At 42.7% G+C, this 15,879-nt stretch overlaps 1 protein-coding gene across 10 annotated transcripts in view; it reads right to left on the bottom strand.

Moving 5' to 3' along the window:
• Window positions 1-15,879, bottom strand: part of NCALD (neurocalcin delta) — a 394,624-nt gene that overhangs the window by 34,727 nt on the left and 344,018 nt on the right. Inside the window, exon 1 of one of the 10 annotated variants that reach the window (XM_042924091.1) lies at window positions 1,988-2,008. The exons of the other annotated variants lie outside the window; for them this stretch is intronic. The gene's annotated coding sequence lies outside the window, so the exon portion shown is untranslated. Of the gene's footprint in view, window positions 1-1,987; window positions 2,009-15,879 lie in introns of those variants that run through there. 10 annotated transcript variants of the gene reach the window in all.

Genomic DNA, 15,879 nt, shown 5'->3' on the forward strand with positions numbered 1-15,879 from the left:
GAATACTACGTGGCAATGAGACAGAATGAAATATGGCCTTTTGTAGCAGCATGGATGGAACTGGAGAGTGTGATGCTAAGTGAAATAAGTCATACCGAGAAAGACAGATACCATATGTTTTCACTCCTATGTGGATCCTGAGAAACTTAACAGAAGTCCATGGGGGAGGGGAAGAAAAAAAAAAAGAGGTTAGAGAGGGAGAGAGCCAAAGCATAAAGGACTCTTAAAAACTGAGAACAAACTGAGGGTTGATAGGGGGTGGGAGGGTGGGGAGGGTAGGTGATGGGCAATGAGGAGGGCACCTTTTGGGATGAGCACTGGGTGTTGTATGGAAACCAATTTGATAATAAATTTCATATTAAAAAAAAGCCAAAAATAAAAATTTTAAAAGCTGAATTGTAACTATGGTACGCATGTAGCTTAAATCACTTCTTTCCTTTGGGTCACGTGGACTTTACCTATGCATTAAGAGGCATATCTTTAAATGCTTAAATCTGTCCCTAATGCATTCAATAACAGGGTTGAAAAGTTAGAACAACACCATTCCTACCGTAAAACTGTGAGCTATGTGCTACAGGATATAGGAGAAGCTTGGAGTAATGTCTTCATTCCAGGAGCTCCCATTTCCCTTTAAATGGTTTCACAAGAATTGCCTGAGAATGTGCTGTATACCTAGGGCGGGGCAAGATTATCACGGTGGATTCAGAGGACAGAGGGATTTAAATAGGATGGAGAGGCAGGGAAGACAGGTCAGCTGGCAAACCAGAGAGATGGTCGCTCCACATCAGAGACGTGCTGTCTATACTCAAGGAGCAGAAGTACCCAAGGCGACGACACGTTACACATGAAACAACGAGAGCAGGAGTTGTTTTCACTACGACTTTGGGTTCAGGAGTGGCTTAGAGTCTTGGAGTGTGTGTCCCCACTTAACTCCTGAGAGAAGGTGCAAAAAACCCCGAAATACAGAGACCCATGGCACTGACTTGGAGGAAATCCCCCATGTGACTTCCAAGGAGAAGACAATTTGTTGGTAGAGGATCAAAGACGGACCAAGGCTCAGGCCCTGGGCCATCACCCTATTTCTTTCTTTTTTTTTTTTTTTAATTTTTTTTTCAACGTTTTTTATTTATTTTTGGGACAGAGAGAGACAGAGCATGAACAGGGGAGGGGCAGAGAGAGAGGGAGACACAGAATCGGAAGCAGGCTCCAGGCTCCGAGCCATCAGCCCAGAGCCTGACGCGGGGCTCGAACTCACGGACCGCGAGATCGTGACCTGGCTGAAGTCGGACGCTTAACCGACTGCGCCACCCAGGCGCCCCACCATCACCCTATTTCTATCAACCCTTTCTCCCTCTTCAGCTCCCACTGTGCTTGGCACTCAGGGTCCTCACGATCCTCCTCGAGGACTCCAGCCCCCAACCCCTCTGCATCCACCCAGGCTGCTTTCTGACAACTTTCTTCTGCCAGTGCTCACCGACGGAGGCAGCGCATAGCACTGTGGCTGGGAGCGTGGCCTTTTTTGGACAGACCTAGGTGGGAACGTCAGCTCTGACTTGCCAACAGAATATCCCTCACGCTCACCCCCACCTCTTCCCAAAGCACACACACACACACACACATACCTGTGCATGCGCACACACACGCATACACATAATTTAGTTTCTTGAACCTACAGCATTTTAAACATCTCCATCCAAAAAGAATCATGGCTTCACATTTGCATAATTTAAAGTTCACTTGGGTGTTTTTCCTAGTCAAGGAAAGAGCCCCAAAGCAATAGAGAGGTCTCCATCTCTAACAAGACCCATAGTGCTGGTAGATTTTTAAGTGACTTTTTTTTTTAAAGCTTCTCTCTGTCGAGGTTTAAAAAATCTTACAGAGTTTCAGGCTTAGCAGGGATCCTGTTTCACTAGTTTATCCGCCATAGATCTTCACTATTCAAGTCAGGGTTGGTCAGGAAGCTAGCTACCTGTGAGAATCTACTTACCGTGCATTCCTATTGTGGTGATGGGCACAGCAAGTGTTTTATATACAAGGTGACATCATCCATGCAGCACCCTGGGGTGGGTGGGTGAGGGTGACCAAGGCTCTAGGAGACCTGAGGGCTCCTGCCACCTGCAGGGGGTGTGTGTGAGACTTGTTGGTGCCACAGTGTCATCGTTGTGCAATGTGGGTGTGTGGTCTCTTTTGCTCCGTTCACGCTGGAGCGTGTGCACACGTGTGTTTTCTGTATGCCGGGCATCAGTGTTAACCGTGTGGCAGCATCTTGCCAGCTGTGTGGGCTAAACTCTGCGGGCTTTTCCAGTCTCCCCAGTGAAACTCGTCAGAGCTACTGCTTTGTCCTCGGACATTCATTTCCAACCAGGCTTTGACTGTTGATTAGAAAGAAGCCCTTAAAATAATTACATTAGCCTGAAATAAGATCACTTGTCTTTTCCTTTGGAAAACAATTTTCAGGTTATAATCACCTCAACTGTTTCTAAATCAAGCTTTGGGAATGGCTCTGCAGAATGGATGGTTTCCACAGGCAGAGATGCTTCAAAAAGAACCAAGACTCGTGATCGGAACTGACCTGTCACAGAAATCCTAGTCCACTCGCTGAATAGGGTTAGCAAGAGGACCGACTGAGGCAAGTGTGGTAGGGCCTTGTGGACCTCTTTCTGAGACCAAGCTTGATAAAAGGAATATTACGGAATAACTCTTAGATCAGAGGCCATGGGATCCGCATCCTGCTCTGCCAACTCAAGCGTATGGCAGGCTGTTTACGCACACTCCCAGGTCCTCGGTTTTGTCACCTGCAGAATCATGATGATGATGAGTGCGTAGTGCCTGTGGCTGTTATGAAGGAAACAGGCATAAAGTGCCTTTGCCTACACAAGAAGAAGGAGGGAAATTTGCCCTCCCCTCTGCCTCCATTCGGGTCACTCCTCGGGAAGCACTGATGTCACTGGGTAGGCGTCCAGGTTACAAATTTGCCAAAAGCAAGGATCACAGTTAAGGTTAAGGTTCAGTACATTCCCTTTGCTTGTCTCTTCCACCTGGCTCTAGAGATAAGCAGAAATCTCTGGCACTTTCCCCCTTATCCCTTCTGCTCACAGGTGGTACAGTGACTCTGTCCTCCCTGGCTTAGCAGCCGAACGGTGGTAACACTGGCATCTGAATTGAGAGGGTGGAGGAGGGCTCCGCGTGGGCCTTGAGCCTAAACCATCCACTCCAAGCTGCTCAGTGCAGAGCCTGCCCTGGTTGTCTGGCTAATGATAAGAGACACTTTGATTTCCCGACATCTGTGTGTTTATAGTTCCCAGTGGGAAGAGGAGGGGACTGGCAGAACAGGGTTTGGCTATTTCCGGATCTCGGTACAACGTCAACGAACACTACCTCACGGAATAAAATGGTAGCCAATGCACACCAAAAGGAAGCTTTGCTCTCCGAACACAGGCTGTATGCAACCCTCCTCCAAGATGTTCCCATTCTAGAGACAGGGACACTTCCACTCCCCTTTTAAAAATTCCCTCTCCTGCACTAGCAACCAGGTGGACCTCAGCTGGAGCTTTCTGTCAGAACCTCAGCCCTGGCTGCCTAGGCGTGGATGGTGGGAAGTGAGCAGCCCGGCATCTCATCTCTTGCCAGGGGATGAGGCAGGGCTGCCTTTTCTGAGGGGTGTTTGCACTTGGCCCTGGGAGATTTGAGCTGTAAAGATGACATCCTTCCGCACGGCAGCCTCTCTTTTCCAAGCAAGGAAGGCAGAGTAGGTTTCTTTTCTTCATCAGCAATGGATCCATTTCTGATCCATTCGCCACAATGGAATGTGTCATCACTTATTTTCATGCTCTGTTAACCACCCCCCTCCCCCACAGCCAAGGTGAAAACAAAGCTAATATCCATCAAGAGACCAATGGATAAACAAAATGTGGTATACACACCCCATGGAATATTATTTAGCCTTAAGAAAGAATGAAATTCTGATACGTGCTACACCATGGATGAACCTTGAAAATATTATGCTAAGTGAAATAAGCCAGACATAAAAGGACAAATGTGGCATGAATAGGTAAATTCAGAGAGACAGAAAGTAGAATAGAGGTTACCAGGGCTAGGAGAAAGGGGGTGAACAAAGAGTTAGTGCTCACTGTGTATAGATGTTCTGTCTGAGGTGATGAAAAAGTCCTAGAGATGGATGGTGGTGATGGTTATACAACATTGTGAATGTACTTAATGCCACCGAATTGTGCACCTAAAAATGGTTAAAATGGTAAATTTGATGTTATGCATATTTTATCACAAGGAAGGAAGGAAGGAAGGAAGGAAGGAAGGAAGAAAAGAAAGAAAGAACCACCCAGCAGTCCTGGGATACGAACTCCATGGAAGAGAAGGCTCCCAGAATTCCATCCCGATTTCCCAGCATCCACATGTCACTGAGGCACAGCTTTTCTGAGTGGCCAAGACAAGATCAAAGCCAAAGGAAACAATGTTCTTCACAAGACTTGGCAAACAGCACTTATTAAAGCAGTCCCACTGACAAAATAATGGACTCCACGATTGTTTCTGTTCATCCAAGAGGACAGCATGCCCCAGAGGCAAGGAGAAGCAGGCAGCATTCTGCTTTCAAAAGCTGCTTCGCCCTTTGACCAAATAATAACCAAATAAGCCTGTTGTAGTCTCCAGCACATGATTTATGACCATAGATATTATTGATTGCCAAATTAGAACTGTAAATTCTTGGGGCGTCTGGCTGGCTCAGTTGGTTAAGCATCCGACTTCGGCTCAGGTCATGATCTCATGGTTTGTGGGTTCAAGCCCTGCATGGGACTCTGTGCTGACAACTCAGAGCCTGGAGCCTGCTTTGGATTCTGTATTTCCATCTCTCTCTGCCCCTCCCCTGCTAATGTTCTGTCTCCTTTCTCTCTCTCAAAAATAAGTAAACATTAAAAAAAAATTTTTTTTTTAAAAGAAGTGTTATTTAAAATAACAAGAGAACTGTAAGTTCTCTAGATATTTCTGGAAAAAAAAGATGATTGCTCTCAAACAATGGCATTTTTTTGGCTACCGTAACTACAAAACTTAATTCCCTCATTTCTGCTCATGAAATATAAAAAAAAAATTTCTGATTTTATTATGCCATTATAAATAGATTTCCTCCTACATGTTTCTAGAATATGTTAATTTCTTTGGCCTTCTTAATAATCCTGGCTAAGAATATAATAACTGGTAAACAATATATATATATATATATATATATATATATATATATATATATATATATATATATATAATTCTTTTATCCATGAAAAAAAAGCAACTGCCAACTATAGTTCAGTGGGGTTAAATATAAAGAGCATAATTTATATCTGCTTCTTTATTCCTAATAACAATTGTAAAAATAACTAAAATATTCTGGACACTGTAGTCATGGAGACACTACTGTCTCCAAAACGTAAAATATAATTTGTTGAGGAATGTCTAATAAGACAGAATGAAAACTAACAGAGGCAAGCAAACCTAATCAAAATCTTGGTTTCAGTCTAATTAGAACAGAGAAAAGAAACCCACGTGTCAGAAATCCAGAAGCAGCAGTCAAATAATATGAAATCATCCTGTTCTTTCATCTACGAATGGAGTTGTGTTACACTTTACTTTAACCAAATAAAGTGTTTTGACTAGATTCCAACTCTGATGGACCCTGAGGTAGGGAAGGAAAGCTGTGTGATGAATAATAGATAAATAAGAGGCAGCCCCTACTCTCAAGAGCTAGCAGTCTAGTGCACCAACATACAATGAAAGCTACAACTGTGAACCCTGTAGATAATTTAAAATATTCTAGTCATCACATTAAAAATTAAGAAGAAACATGGGGCTCCTGGGAAGCTCAGTTGGTTAAGCGCCAGCTTCGGCTCAGGTCATGATCTCACGGTTCATGAGTTCGAGCCCTGAGTCAGGCTCTGTGCTGACAGCTCAGAGCCTGGAGCCTGCTTCGGACCCTGTGTCTCCCTCTCTCTCTCTGCCCCTTCCCCACTTGCACTCTCTCTCTCTCAAAAATAAAATAAACATAAAAAAATTTTTTTAATAAAAAAAATTAAGAGAAAACAGACGGAATGAATTTTACTCATATATTTCATTTAACCAAAATGTACTCAAAACATTATAATTTCAACATGTTATCAATTTAAAAATTATTAATGAAATATTTTATATCCCTCTTTTTTTTTGTCATTGTTCTAAATCTTTGAAATTCCAAGTGTATTTTGTACTTACAATACATCTCAGTTGGGGCCAGCCACACTTCAGATGTTTAATAGCCACATGTGGCCAATGCTACTGTACTGGATGGCAAAGATAGTGGGAGGCAAAGAAAATATGCAAAGAGCTCAAAAGCAAGACCATCCTCATCAGGGCTATAAAAGAGCCATAAATAAAACATCTGTAGTATCTTCAAAGAGGTGGTTGCATCTGAATTGAGTCCTGAGTTAGGAAATGGTATATTCAGACTTGCATTATATAAAGAGCTGACTGGTGGCTGAAGGGAAGATCAGATGGTTGGGACAAGGATAGAAGGAATCAAGAGTCTAGAAAAGAGATGCTGGAAAGTAGGGCAAAGGCCAGGATGGACTTAAGAGCTATTTTGGAGGCAGAATTAGCAGATGTAGTAACTGACTGGAAACGGGAGTGACACTGTCTGTGGTTACCCAGCAGCCATTTCTCTGACCTTCCCTGTTTACAGAACTGATTTTGTTCAGGTGTTTTGCGCCCTCTGTAATGCCTCCTTTGTAATGCCTGTAATGTAATGCCTCTGTAATGTAATGCCTGTAATGCCTCCTTTGGGGAGAAGATGAAAGAAGTCCTAGCCCCAGGAAGGTGGATCTCGTCTAGCATAAACCAATTACAGTTACTTTATTTATCATTGACTACCTTAGGAAGGAACATGAAATCCAATTTTGGCCAATGAGGGTTGTAGATTAGTATGCAAAGGTGAGGATGGGATTCTGAGAAGAGCTTCTTAGATCTTAAGAAAAGATACAAGGAAGAGATAGTCTCTTTCTATCTCTAGTGTGTGGTGTGGTAAGGATGTAATTAATGCCTGGAACTACCGCAGCCAGTGTCATCCTGAGATGAGTCAACCAACATCTGAGAATGGCAGAATGGATGTAGAGACTCTTGGTGACATCATTAAACCATGGAATTAACCAACCCTGGAAATGCTCCACCTCTGGGCTTCTGGTTTTGTGAGAGAATGTATGTAGGGATTATTTCAGATATATGGGGTCATCCCTTATTTGCAGGTGACAGCATGCTAACAGATAAGAAAAGGGAAGAATCTAGATAATGCCCCAACCATTGGTAGTAACTCTGACTTTCCTTTGTTCAGTATGCTAGATAGCATAAGAAGCTCTTTCAACTCATAAATCCTCCTAAAAGTCCAGGCAGGTGTTCAAGCAGATCGTCTTGTCTGCTTTTGCCTGCACAGGATCCCTCTCCCCCATTCTTCCTTTGCATTTCTACCAACTACTATAGTAGTTGGGATAAAAAAAAAGACTCCTCTCATTCCTTGAGCTTTTTCTATGTGTCAAAAACTGTTATATGTTTTATACACAAAATCTCACGTTATTTCCTCATTCACACTGGCTTACAACAGCTCTGTGAGTGAGGTATTATCACCATTTAACAGATGAGGAAAATAACTGAAGGACAGAGGGGTTATATTATAAATTCAAGGTCTCAGTTAGGGACTTGAACCCAGAAATGTCTCTCCATAAAGGTTATGTTCTTTACCACTATGATACAATAGCACAGAGTAATTCATTGTTTATCGAACGAAAGAATCAATTGATTGAACAAAATAAGCAGGCACTCAAAGACATTAAGTACCTTGCATAAGGCCACCCACCTAAAGACAGGTCCATGACTTGACAAAAGTCTTTTAACCCAAAAGCCATTGTCCTTCCTACCACATCCTATGACATCATTTTCCCCCCAGCTTTGTTGAGGTATAACTGACAATTCATGGCTATCATTCATTTGGCACTTAGTTAGACACCACTTTGAAGGGTTCCTGGACATCTCTTTGTGTATGAGTTTCGACAACCAGATTATCAATCCCTTGACGTAGCATTGCTTTTCTGTGGCTCTCACAGCAATCAGAATAATGTATTTTTCCCAGTTAAGAGCTTGATTTCAACATACAGTATCCTCAATATACTAATGGTATAGGATGACCATAACTCCTGGTTTGCCTGCAATACTCTTGTGTTACATCTGTTGCCCCAGCTTTATTATTACTAGATAAATATTAATAATCTGAAAAGTAATCCTGTTTGGACAATAAATTGTATAGTCATCTTAATCATGGTACACAAGAGCTTAGTTTGCCCTGTTCAGCTATACTCTGTCAACCGTGCCCAGCACAGATGCTTCTGGATGGAGGTAGATCCAACAGCCATCAAGGTTCATATTCAACACTGGAACACAGAGAGCTTTCACGCAGAGAGCCTACCATGCCTCATCACCTCTTTGATCCACCATTTGTCCCATATTCTTCTGCCTCTCAAAATCTCTTCTCCTTTGTATCACTGGTTTCCCTTCCAGCAGCCTCTTTCCAGCCCTCATCTCACATCCTAAGGCTTGCCGGCAGAAATGGGGTAATAAGTTTGAAAAGCCAGAGAAATGCATTCTAACATTGCTGTAACTGTCTAGCAACTATTTGTGGCTGAAATCTTCTCAACTAAAGCTCAACACTCCTTTGTAAACAGTAAGATAGGAAAAAGCAAAGCTTTTGTGGCTAACCATCTACCTTTTGGCCTTTATGTCATATGTGAATGTGTGTATGTCCTGAGAATATGGGGTCACGTGGTAAACGAGACTATATATAATATTTTAACCAGCAAAAATGTATCGTGGTGGTAACAGGAGATTCCCAACAGGTTAATGCCATTGTGAGCTCAGCTGAAAGTACTTTAAGTTCTGGAATTATGACTAATGAGGTGGAGAATAAGAAACAAAATAATTTTTAAACACACTATGCATATAGAAGTATCTTATCAGAGGGGACCTACCAAAGATTAAATTTTTTCATGAAGACAAATGGCAAAAGTGAGATCTAGGTGGCCTCATTTATGAGTATAAACGTAGAGCTAGTGGCCCTGCTGTCTACGGAGAGAAATGTTTCAAGATCCTTTATTCTGAGGATTTCATAGACAGCTGGTTCACTGTGTTAAAAACCTTGGGAAAGAGATTCCATGAGTTGGCAGATGCTTTAAGAGGCCTTGACTCAGCACATGTGGGGCTGACCTGCATCCTAAGAAGTGGCTATATAGGAGAACTCTCTTGATTGGGACGTCCTCCTGCCTGACTTGTCAGCATGACCAGCTAGGAGTCCCTGTGGCAATGAACAAGCAGTGACTGTCAGACTGCACAGGACTAGTGTCCAATATCACTACTGTGTGATACTGAGAAGTAAGTATGGGGTAGACCAGGAAGACCTTAGCAATTTAGGCTAGGCACATGGAGGTGAAGGGCTATTTCTGAAAATAAGCCCTGGAGATTGCTGAACAATTAAAGGAAGGATGAGACCAAGAGAGATATATTGGCCTGCCTGCTTGTAAGATATATAGGAATTCTGAAGATTTAACTAAAAAATAAGAAAGATGTCACTTCACTTGTACCCCACGTTGTGAAATAGTTCCCACTAGTTGGAACTCCATCTGACAAGAGGATCTGGCTGGATGAGATTGTCCTGGTAAGAATCTGGCTCTAATGCACACTATACATAGTGCATCTTGTTTCATGGTTACTAAATTTGTCTTATTAGAATCGCTGCTATTCAATGTGTACGTTATTGACTCTTATTCACCCTGGCAATAAATTATGCCATGGCCATCTTTCCAACAAAGGTGTTGCTGATAACTTCTGGAGGGATTAATGCAGTCAAAGGCAATAGTGGCCCCTTCTCAGTTGCCCATATCTCTGTCTTCTCTTTAAGATAATATTATTCCTTTATCAACAACATCTTTCCAATAAGCAAATGACCTCGCACTGTAATCCTTTTTCCCTTCCTTGTTTCCTCCTGGGCTCCATGTCAATATTTACACATCACCACTAACTCCTACTGTTTGCCTACAATGGCCTTCAGATCCTGTCCTCAACCTCTCATCAAATAACCTCAGATTTTCCATTATTTAATATTGTTTTGCATAACATTTCCACTTTGACAGGAAAACAACTTTCCAAAGTCCAGTGCTAGCTTCTCTTTTAAAAAGCAAATTAGTTGAACACTCAACCATGGTGAGCCGTGAGAATATTGTCCAATGCTGTTTGCTAATTTCTCACTGTTCACTCAATTTTCATTATCTCTGTGGAAGCCAATACAGACCATGGCCCAACTTCAGAAGGCTGCTGGACCAACTGCTCAGTGGGGCTTGCCATCACTAACTCCTGTGATTTCTCTTTCCAAAGAATAAGAAAAAGGGGTAGAAGAATGGTGAGAAGAAAAGTTGGCCATCTTTCTTCTTCCTTTCCAGAAGTATCTTGAATTTCAAGAAGTATCTTGAATTCCAACAGTCCAAAACAATCTCATTTTCCTAGGACATTACTTTTCATTTATCCTTTGTCACCCCCACTTCCAGACAGTCACCACTTTTTATCTCTTCTATTAACCCCATACGTCTACTGTCAATCTCAGAAAAGTTTATTGTATTGTTTGCCTTTTCTCCATCCCTTGCCCACACTCCACCTTCATTTGTTTCTAGCAAAATCCCCAGACACAATTGACTTTCAATAGATACTGAGAGAGTGAACGTGAACATAATTTCTTGCTTGCACTAGGGTATTCATTTTTTTTTATCTAGTCTCTCCTCCAGACAATTCCTCACACAGCTCATAGAGAGGCCATTTTTAAAAACTCACATCTCTCCACACCACTTTGTTGCTTGCAAACACCAAGAACATCCCATTGTCTTTGATGTCAAGTCTAATCTTTCAGTCTGACATCACAAATTGCCGCACAATGTCACCCCAACCTGTCTTTTCTAAAGCTCTTGACCCCCTCTCCACTCACTCCTGCTGCAACCACAGAGAGGGGAAGGTTCTTCTTAAATGGCCATGAGCTCTTGCCCCCACTGCCCTTCCTCACATGGTCCCAACTTCTACCAAATAAAGGCTGAATCAATTGCTTAGTCTCCAGTTACAAGTGATCATTCATTGAGCATGTTTTAGGTGCCAAATGCTGTCCTGAGCACATTATATACTATTTAGGTATTTTTTTTTTAATCCCAGTAATAACAAAGAAAGTTGGGCATTCATTCATTCCCTAACTTGTGCGCCTGTTTGATAATGCCAGATCCAGGATTTAACCCCATACATCTGCCATCAAAGACAGGTGCTCTTACCCACCAAGTGTGCTGTCCCCCACTCCACCCCACCCCCCTGCCATTTGTCTCTAGCTGGTGCCCACCACATTATAGGAGAGTTGCTATTGACAGGTGAAAGTTCCCTGGAGGGATTATGAACAACTTGATAGCAAGGCTAATTCTTATATATCTGCATACCTCTGGTACTCAGCATAGCACTAACACACAGGGAATGCAAAACACTTTTTTTAATCAAATTTGAATCTATGCATCCAATAACAGGAAAAACTCGATCTTCGTTGAATCAGATAGTTGAGCCACCTGTAGATCTCAAAGCTCTTTTACCTAGAAAGAACAAATCCAGTGACTCAATTGGATAACGAAGTTGAATCTCCACTTCCATCTCCAACCTACTCCATAAGTTATTATTTTTAATTCATCAATAGGAACCTGGCATTGTAATACACATGGCAGCCATCTGCGATCCAACCAGCCAAGCATACAAGCAGAAACCTCCCACATTTTCAATAACAGCATTGCCTAATCTGAAATGCTTTTTGGAAGACAAAGAAGCATTCATAAAATGAAACAGTAGTGAATGTTGATAATGAGAAAGTTTTACAACAAAGTGTCTTGCTGATTTTTACAGTGCTTCCATGCCAATGGCTAGAAGAAATTTTTACAAAGATTCTGTCTTCTAAGCCTAGGCGACATGCCAGAAAAGTTGTCAGTGTCTTTAAAGACAAGGAAACTGAGAGAAAGAGGAGGCGAGGGGGAAGGGGGAGGGAGAAAGAAGCAAAGGAGGAGGTGGAAGAGAGAGAGAGAGACTTGCCTTTAATCCCCTGGTACAGAGCGGAAACTGTAAGCAGTAAAATGAAAACAACAATCATTTCCCCAACGCCCCCCTCTCTGGAAAGAGCGCTCATCTGAATTCCAGGTTGGTCTTGAGTGTATCCCAGAATGTGCATACTCTCAGGGCTGGGGAGGGCTATGTTTTCTTTCCTACTCTTGCATCAGTTCAGCCACACAACAGAGTTCTGAAGAGCAAGGAGCAGGGAGCCATAAAGCTAGACATACATCCCCAAAGAAGACCAGAAAATGTCACCAGAGTTTCAGGTTTCCTGACTGAATTTCCAAGGGCAGCAGTCACTATGATTTTCTTCCCTTGTGTAAAAAAAAAAAAAAAAAGAAAGAAAGAAAACAAAAACGAAAACGAAAACGAAAAAGAAAAAGAAAAAGAAAAAAAGTGAAAATGTAAGCTTCTCCCGAAGCTTGACTGAGGTAGCAGTATCTGATGCTCAGAGTGTTGGATAAAGATGTATCAATAGCTCACATCAGAGGAAAGGCTGGCCTGGTCCATGATTAAACAATGCCCCAAACTTAATTCTCATAATTAAGTAATTCAATAAAGGTCAATCACTCCTGCATTCTGCCACTGAGTTTTCAAGGCCATACCAGACCCCAAGAGGTTAGTCAAGAAGGTGGTCCATAAACAAGCTGGCCCAAGGCTATGGCTCCAGCCCCATTAGCCTGGTTCTGACAAGACTCTCCAAGAGCGACCCGCTGATAATACACAGATTAGGCCTGGTTAGAGAACATCTCATCCCATTTCTCCCAGTGGAACACCTCAGATACTGACAGTCTGTCACCCCAAGAACACATAGCCCAGATTTCCCACTCCTCCCATGCTGCTTGGCTGGCCTGGCCAGCACCAGACTTGATTTTTACAGTGCTTATCACTGCAGCTTTACCTCCAGGCCAGTGGGCCTTGAAGCAGCTGGGAACAAGAGCCAGCTGGGGGCCCAGCTGAGCAGCCAGCCATTTGGAGCCTTCCACACTAGGAGAAGAAAAGGATTGGCCAAGGGCCATCCCACTAAATATTCTGGGAAGGACAGATGACAACAGGAGGGGGAAGGGAGCCCGTTCATCCTAAAGCAAATGCAAACCGACATGTGGATTAGGGGTAGCCGAGGTTCTGAGAGAGCATCCAACAGTCTTTACCAGATGCAGCAAACTCCTTGCTAATTCAGAGAAATGAACAAAGGCCAGTGTGCATTCGTGAAATTCCAAACCCACAGAGCAGAAGCTGTTTCTTTCAAGTTCATAAAGCAACTCAACTTCATTTTAACCCCAAGTTTCAAAGTGAGGTGCGGCTGTGCCCTCTGCGACTTGAATCTGTGTCTCATTGGGCATAAGCAGCGGCCATTTAAATTCAGTAGCTCATGAAATCAAGGCCTGCAAGGTTGGCTCTCATGAATATGATAAATATCATCCCTTATATTCGTGTTTACCATATTTATTTACCCAGGCTGGCCTTCCTTCAAAGGCATCATAGAGATAAACCCAGAGCCGGTTCAGTTCCAATGATCGTAAATTGCCAGTTAGCAGAGAGCAAGCGCATGAGGTTTTTCCTTTATAGCTGGAAGCTTTGTGCTCTGTCCCTTCCTCATGGGAGCTGTGAAAAGTTTGAACAGATGTTCAGATTCAAGGGGAGGGACGCTTTACTGCTGCTCTATTTACTTCCTTCAGCAGGATCCGTTTTCATTTCCTTATGGACTAGAGAGAACAATTCTACCAGCCTAACAGCTACCTGGGGGAGGGGAAGTCTGGGATCCCGGTTCCCATGAAACATGATGATTTGAGAAAGGAATGCAAGTATGCCATGAAACCACACTTACCTCTGGCTTCTGGGTCTCAACATCCAGCCAGCAAATTTCCTGGGACAGCAGCTTAATCTGTGCGTGCATTCATGAAGCAGACCATCAGCAGGAACACGAACCCATTTAGCCTGCCTTGTGTCTGTTTTACCACAGGCGGCCCCTCCAGCTTAGCATGAAGGGGTATGTAGGTGTATAGAGAACCTACCTCTGACAATGTTCCCCTTTGACATTTATTTTCCTTCACTATTTACCCTGGGATTAAATAGTGTTTGTTTTGGGCATTATAATAAGAATTCTCCATAAAGTCTCTTGGATGAAAGTGCATTAACCAAACCACCCAATCAACAAATATTTATTGAACACGCTCAATACGCAAGGTGCTGAGCATAGAAGAAAGATAGAGCTCTGCCCTTCAAGACCTAATTTAATTGGAGGTAGCAAAAATATTCATAGACACGGCCAAGTAGGGACTTTCACTTCTCTCCCAGTGTCAATCTCGCCTCCCTTTAGGTAATAGAATTTCCTAAGCTGGGCATGTGGCTCACGATGGCATTGCTTGGTTTGTCTTCAGTACGGTCATGAGACTAAGTTCTGTCCAACAGGTATGGGATAGGAGTAGAAGTGAGACGTGCAGCTTCTAGGTCATAGCCTTAAAACAAGTCACTTGCTTACTTCTCCTACACATCCCCCTTTCCCAGAGCCTAGAATGTGTCTGTGGGAATGTGAGCTAAATTCTACCATCATGAGAACACAGTAGAGAATGGTGGGTAGCAATATGGAAGCAGCTGGGCACGAGATGACCCTGGGAGACTATCTCCTCTCCCTGATTGCTTATCAGCTGGAGACAGAGAGAGACAGAGAGAGAGAGGATCCTTTTGTCTTGTTTAAGCCACTATTATTTAGTTTCTGTTAAAGCAGCTGAATCAGTATCCCAACTAACATATACCTATTTTCCCTATTCGACCGGGAATTTCTGGAATCTTCTTTATTTCCCCAACCCTATCACAGAGTCCACACAGAATAAGTGCTCACCTCATATTTGTGCATGAGGTTACAGAGATATAGTTAATAAAAATGCTACTCTGCTCTTGTGAAATACTTCGATACCAGTATACGTATTATAAGAAAATAAAAAGATTAACTTATAAGGAAAACTCCAGAGTGATGACTGGCTTAGCTTCTTAAAAGCATAACAACAACAACAACAAAAAGGCATGGGGAACATAACATTAACCTGTTGGTGTATGAAAGGTGAAAATATTTCATGAGGATTTTATCACATGACCGAAAGGCACAGAGATAAGAATAAGAGAAGAACCTTTTCCTATGGTCAAGCATAATCGTGTAAGTTAGCACAGGTCTACAGACACTGCTATCTGGATAAGGTCTCCTTTTAATAAAAAATGGAAAAGAAATGCCCAACAGCAGTACTGCAGAAACTTACCTAACGTCGGAGCTTCTTGCCTATGACTGTTAAGTACTGTTCTAGAACCGCTTTACTACCTATTACCTGTGTCACCTTGGCAAATTCTTACTTCCTTTAAGCCTCAGAGTTTCCTCACCTCTACAATGGCAATTCATTCAACTGACATTTACTGCATGTATTCTACATATCAGGCATTGTTCTAGGCAGTCTAGAGGCAGAAAGAAAGACGACCATCAGAATGAATAAGGAAATTATATGGCCTATAAAAGGTGCGAAGAGTATATTATTAAGAGGATGAAATCAAAGGAGAGCAAGACAGCTGGTGGCAGCAATTTTACATATACATATTTTAATCTTTATTTTTGAGAGACAGAGAGACAGAGCACGAGTGGGGGAGGGGCAGAGAGAGAGAGAGAGACACAGAATCTGAAGCAGGCTCCAGGCTCTGAGCTGT

Source organism: Panthera leo, chromosome F2 (genome assembly GCF_018350215.1).
Source record: "Panthera leo isolate Ple1 chromosome F2, P.leo_Ple1_pat1.1, whole genome shotgun sequence".
Lineage (NCBI taxonomy): Eukaryota > Metazoa > Chordata > Mammalia > Carnivora > Felidae > Panthera > Panthera leo.